Source organism: Quercus robur, chromosome 7 (genome assembly GCF_932294415.1).
Source record: "Quercus robur chromosome 7, dhQueRobu3.1, whole genome shotgun sequence".
In the NCBI taxonomy this organism is placed as follows: Eukaryota; Viridiplantae; Streptophyta; class Magnoliopsida; order Fagales; family Fagaceae; genus Quercus; species Quercus robur.
In genome coordinates, this window is record NC_065540.1 from 49061737 (window position 1) to 49068503 (window position 6767).

The window sequence follows — 6767 nt, forward strand, 5'->3', positions numbered from 1 at the left end:
GGAGAACAAACATTTGTCACTACATGGAATCAAAATCTACCAAGCTTTTCAAAAATAGTTTTCTATATATATACACACTCTAGCCCTTTTGCACATAACTTTTATGCCATTTATAGTTCTTATTGTTGTGGCTTATATTAGCTGGTCTCCACGTGACTTGTGAATGTCCTGTTTTATTTTATGTCATTCCTGAATTTATAGTTCTTTACAATTTTCCTTTCAAGATCTTGTCACAAAAGTCCAATGTGTTTTGTATTTAACTCGGTTAGAATTCACTAGTAATGTAGAAGATGAGAGTAACTTGGAGAGTCTTATAGAGCAATAGTTTGAAGCACTGTAGAAGGCATTTAAGATACCTCATAAGGCCTCAGAAGCTCGTTTGATGGTATCAAAAAAACTTCTTACTTTATTTAGGGCGGGTAAACTTGGTCCATTCATCCTTCATGATGTCCTTGATGCAAATACTGTGTCTTGAGTTGTTAGTCACTTTTTTTTCTTTTTTTGGTGTAACATTACAATTGTATATGCTAGTCTTTTTTTTCCTCCTTTTTCTCTCCTACTTTCTTGTGTTGATGTCTCAAATTTACTCAAGTTGTATTACAAAGCTAACAGATGCTTGCATGTGTTGGTGAGTTCTTGTCACATTCTTAATGAAAAATCTGGCTTCCAATGCTAATGATGCTCCATTTTGGACGCACTGGATGATAGCAATCTTTTGTTTTTTGATGGGATTATAGCAATCTTTGCGATTTTTATTCCAACACTGATTACAAATTGCAGATATATATATATATATATATATATATATTAAAATGGATGGCTCTAAAAATTCCATTAAACGTTTTGTTTGGTTGGGTGTAAAAGGGAGAGGATGGAAAATGTAGGAAAATGAGAGGTTTTCTTTGTTTGATGTGGTGGAAAAGACAAAAGAGGAGGAAAAGTAGGGGAGAAAATGTTTAAATAAATGGAATTTACAATTTTGTCTATTTTTTACAATCTTTTCTTTCAACTTTTGATGTAATAAGAATATAACAATAGAGTTTTATTTGAGTATGGTCACTAATTAATCTAGTGAGTAGCAAGTAATTGATGTGAGAAAAATTCAAAGCTGAATCTAATTCAGAAAATGATTAAAATTCAAGAGAGGAGATCAAAATTCATTGGTCCCTTTGCATGTATAATGTACAGCAAAGTTGATCAACATGAGATATCATTGAAAAAATTTAGAGGCATTATTCAACAAGACTGTTTGGAAATAATTGGTGAAATCATTCATATTGAGGCGCTATTTTTCTTAAATTTTAAACATTATTAAGTTGTTAACAAGTGCAGTGATTGTTTTGGTTCTAGTGTCCTCAAATTTGGAAAATGTTGTTCTTTTCTAAGTTTTGTGCCTTCTTTTATTTTAAGTGACACTCTTTTCTTTTCTTTTCTTTTTTTCTTTTTTTGGGCGGGGGGATTGCGTTACTTGCTTTCACATATTTATTTAAAAAGGGTTGTGATTAAGTTACAATCTCTAAATATTAACCATATGATATTAATATTGACCAAATTATTATTATTATTTTAATTGGATACTAGCTCTTGGGTAGTTAAATTCTAGTTCTTAGAAGTTCGATCCCAAATTTTAATGAGATATCAGAGAATTCCATTATATAATTGGCTGTTTCATGCTATCCCCTCAAACTATTTTCCAATAATTTTTGTGGGATTGCATTTATGTTCTTCAATTTTGATATGGACAATATTAGAGTGAATTCCAACAATACAAAATTCAATAATTAACATGATAGTAGTGGAGATTAAAGTAATTCTTGTTGAGAAATCAGAGTTTTCTGACTCCTTTGGCATAAGAAGGATTTGAAATATGACACTCATTATTCCCAAACATGATAACCAGTAGCCTATAATCATTGGTGTGTCATTTTTCTCTAAATGTATTCTTAATATATTATTTATAATTTTGGTTTAAGTTAGAAGGAGCTTTTGATGGAAATGAAAATTTATAATTCCAAATACTAATGCCACCCCTTTCAATGCAAATTACGGTCAATATTTTCTAATTAATTAAGCATGTTAATATACACTGTGCTTATTGATTACGAAAAAGAATCATAAAACATGAATATAAGAATAAATACTTGCACATACCAATCCATGGATCTCTCAACTTTATACACAAGAATGTACTCACACCAATCTATGGATCTCTCAACTTTACACATAAGAATGTACTCAAGGGAGTATACACATCACTTCTTTATTTATTTATATCTCTTACATGGAATTACAATGACATATATGTTTATTTATTTACATCATTTAGTGCTATATTTATTTAATTACATCACTTGAAAGTGAATTAAATAACATAAGTATTTATTTATTTACATCTTCTAATCCAAATTGCAATGAAGGAATGCTTACGAATTATGGAAGGAATTTGTGACTTTGAATTGAGCAATGTTCAGATTCTATTGGATGTGACCAATGTTGAACTCTTGAAATGTAATTTGTAATTATATAGTATATAAGAAACTTAGTGTGAGAATAATACTATGAAAAAAGATAATATAATAGAAAAATATATAAATAAAAATTTAATATATTCATTAAAGATTATGGGTGCCAATGTCTTGCTGGCCAAACTTTGAAACACAATGTTCCATAAACAAGATTTAATTCCTTCATAAATTAAATAGATCAATGTTTCTTCTTCTATTTTTCTCTTTTTCATTTGTTTTTATATATTTGCGAGGAAAGGGTGTGGGAAAAATAAAGATTTAAAAAGCCACTTGAGTTTTGGAATTTTATTTTCAATTTTCATCCAAAAAATATTTCTTGTTTTAATTTACTGTAAAACTATTTGTACAAAAAGGGCTTTTGTTATTTATTTAACAAAATTAAACATAACCAACATTCAAGAGATCAGTACCCATTGATAAGCATAAAAACTAAAATATAAAAACCATAATAAATAATTAAATAGTACAAAGAACAAAAAGATAGATAGAAAAGAATAAAACACGTTAAGAATAGAACAATACTTTTACTAACACAAGAAAGAACAAGAAGACAAATCTACCCTTACCTCTTCTTCTGATGATGACGATGAACTTCAACTATCCTCGTCAAGTTCAATCTGTTGTGCATGAGCAATCTTGTGCGAATCTTCTTCTCTGCATTTTCTACTTAAATCAGGATGACAACCTGTGATCTCCAATTCTCTTAGTGCAATGAGAGCTTCCATCCCCTCCAAGAGGGATGACAACTTAGGGCATTCGAGAATCCGAAGTGTGTGAAGTGATTTCAGACGTGGCAGCCACTCTAGCAAAGCCTTCAAATTTTCACATTCTTTAATCCATAGCACCTATATAGTGTTTGCAGATCCTTGGAGCCATTGGGGAAAAACCTCCAACTTAGGTAAACCTGTAATCATCAATTTTTGGAGGCTCAACTTGAGATCTTGATTGTCTTCTCCCTCCATCTCCATCAAACTAAGCTCTTTACAATCCACAATTCCCAGGGTCTCTAGGGCAGTTAGGTGTTTGATACTGAGTGATAAAGAAGTCAACTTGGACATCTTCCAAAAACCAATGTTCGAAGATAGGTGAGGCGCCCCTTCAATCTAAAACAGACATTTTAGATTCTCACAATCACCTATCCACAAAAATTGAAGAGAATCCAAGCAACCTACTGCCTTCTTAGACAAGTAGGTATGCTTTGTTGTAACACTCAAAAACCTGAGTCTGATTATGTCCCTTATACCTTTAGGCAACCGTTCAAGATTGCTACAATTATCAAGCAGTAAAGTTTACAAATAGTGTAGCTTGCAAATGGAATCTGGAAGTTGCTTGATTTTGCTATTTTTTGATAGGTTGAGATATCTCAAATGTTTCAAACTTTCGATAGAATTTGGTAACACCTCAAAGGATGATTTGCTCAAATCAAGCACCCGCAAGTACTTATATCTTGAGATACATGCTTTAAGTACGGACATGGGTTGCTTTGTTTTGAAAATAATAGTCTGAACTTTGCTCAACCTCTCTAATTGTGTTGTAACTTCTTGCCCACTCTCCAAAATTGATAGATGACAAACTTCTACAGCAAGGGTGGACGTCTTGGTCACTACCGAACAATCACCTTTGGCAATTGAGATTGCAAGATCATGGACAAGATCTTGCATTTTAAAGGTACAATAGAAAAAAGTGTCTTCATATACATCTTGAAACAAAGATCTTGACATTAACTCCTTGATATACAAGTCACCAATATCTTCCAACTCTTGTTTTTCATTGTCAAGTGATTGAAGAATTCCATGTGCCATCCAAAATTGAACCAATTGAGAACTAGTGAATTCATAATCCTTTGGGAAAAGAGAGCAATAGGAAAAGCATTGCTTCAAGTGAAACGGAAATTGATTTTAACTCAACCTTAATGCAGGTAAGATGTCACCTTCATTCTGTTTTAAATGCCATATCTCATTATCTCTAACATATTTCCACTCCCTTTCATCAATTTTTGAATAAAGTAGGCTGGCTAAAGTCCTTATTGCCAATGGAACCCCTTTACATTTTTTAACAATGTCATTTCCAATTTCTAAGAGGTTTGGATATTGTTTTTCTTCTCCTTCCTTAAATGCCAATTTCACAAACAAGGACAACAATATTCCTAGGAGAGGCCATCTAAATGGTATGTAGGAGCAGTACCCATAATAGTAGCAATTGAGTTATTTCATGTTGTCACTATGATTTTACCTCCATTGCAACCACCAAGTAACAAATCTTCCAATTTCATCCATTTATTACGATCCTCATTCCAAACGTCATCCAAGACAAGTAGAAATTTGTTATCTTTTAAAAGTTCTCTCAATCTAAATTGCAACTCATCCAGACCCAAATTATCTATAAATTTTTTATCTCTCAAAAGTTCTCTAAAGCTATTTTGCAATCCATCCACACCAAAATTCTCATCAATCTTATGAATTGCAGATTTAAGGATTTCTTTTATCAACCTTGTAACATTGAAATCATCAGACACACACACCCACATTCTCAATTGAAAATGACCAACTACCTGTTCATCGTTATACACCAACTTGGCAATTGCAGTCTTCCCCAAACCTCCAATCCCAATGATAGGAATTACATCCACTTTTCTGCTGGAATTTTCATTTAGGTCCGTCAAAAGATTTATTATATATTTTTTTTGGCATCATCCCTTCCGATGACATTCCGAGGATCAACAAAGGAGTGGGTCATGTCCCTCATTTCCTACATATTTAACTTCCTATCTACAAGTCCTTGAGCAAGTTTGAACTTATCTTTCTCAGCTGCAATTTCATCTACCCTCTTCCTTACACCTTTGATTTTATGTGCCATTTCAAAACGGAATGTAAGTGGATTAGAACTTGAAAATAAATTACTCACCTTTTTGCTGGAGCTCTTGTAACTCTTTATGGCTTCCTTTTGCAGAATTAGGTATTGAAATTCATCCAGCACGTTCTCGGCATCTTTAAGAATGTCTTTGAGCTCCCCTAGCCAAATACTCAGCCTATAAACGTCATTGGCTTGCTTCTCCTCAGCATCCAAGAGTACGGGTTCACTACAAGGAAAAATACCTATTACAACAAGTAATATTGCAACAACAAAAATAATTGGGGTAATATATATACTATTGCATCTGTGGGTTGTTTTTTGTTGTAATAGTAACTTAAATTTATTACATCAACTAAGATTTTTGCAAGAATTACCTTGTTACATCTAAATGTGTTGTTGTGATAACTAAACCTTATTTTATTTTGAAATATGTTGTTGCAATAAGTAACCACTTATTTCACATCAAAATATATTGTTGTAATAGGTGTAAAAAGACTTGTTACATGTGTTTGATCGTAATCTCAACATGTTATGTATATATTTGTGTTTTTGGACATATTAATTTGATGGAGTACTTTGACTTTTGCATTTTTTAATTTGTATCTTTAATTTGTTATTGTAGTTCCTCATTATAATGTTTATATTGTCTTATAATGTGTATATTGCAAGACAGGATAATAGACAAATTAATAATAAATAAATAAACTCAATCTATTGCAATAAGGTTGTTCGTTGTAATAAGCTATGGCATTTTTCACGTATTACAACCAAACCTTTGAAGCAGTAAACTATTGTCACAAAGTTATTTGTTGTAATAAAGAAGTTTTGCATCAATCTGTCTGTTGCAATATGTAGGATTTATTGCAACGAGATCTTTGTCTTACGTAAACCTATTGCTTTAAAGTTTATTACAATGGCTTGCAATAACTTTTTTGACATTGCAATAACACCTTATTGCAATGATTTTGTAGTTATTGCAATGATTTTTCCCGTTGTAATAGGTCTTTTTTCTTGTAGTGCTTTGATGGCTTTGACAGTGCACTCAAGCTTTGTTAGATCACTTTGGACGCCCCATGCTGAACAGAGCTCTCGGTAAGTAACCGATCCAAGCAGCTCCAGGACCTTCACTGCAACGCCATAGCCAATTTCAGCCATATTCTTGGTAAAGACTAAAGAGCAAAGACAACGGAATGTGAAGATGAATGACTGTGCTCAGTTGCAAGAATGGCAAAGTTTAGAACATGAAAACAACAAAGCAAAGAGACTTTATTGGATTTGGTGAGAGACTTTCAAAGTCTTTTACGTGTGGATGGAGGGCTACCGCGCATCCGCAGCCACTATCCATTCACCACTGTTCACCAACTTAGATATTTCTAAGCCACCAGATAT

General features: G+C 32.6%; 1 pseudogene; it reads right to left on the minus strand.

Annotated features, from left to right (window-relative positions):
• Positions 1 to 4423: 4423 nt before the first annotated feature.
• LOC126691538 (putative disease resistance protein RGA1) lies at positions 4424 to 6533 on the minus strand (annotated as a pseudogene).
• Positions 6534 to 6767: the final 234 nt, after the last annotated feature.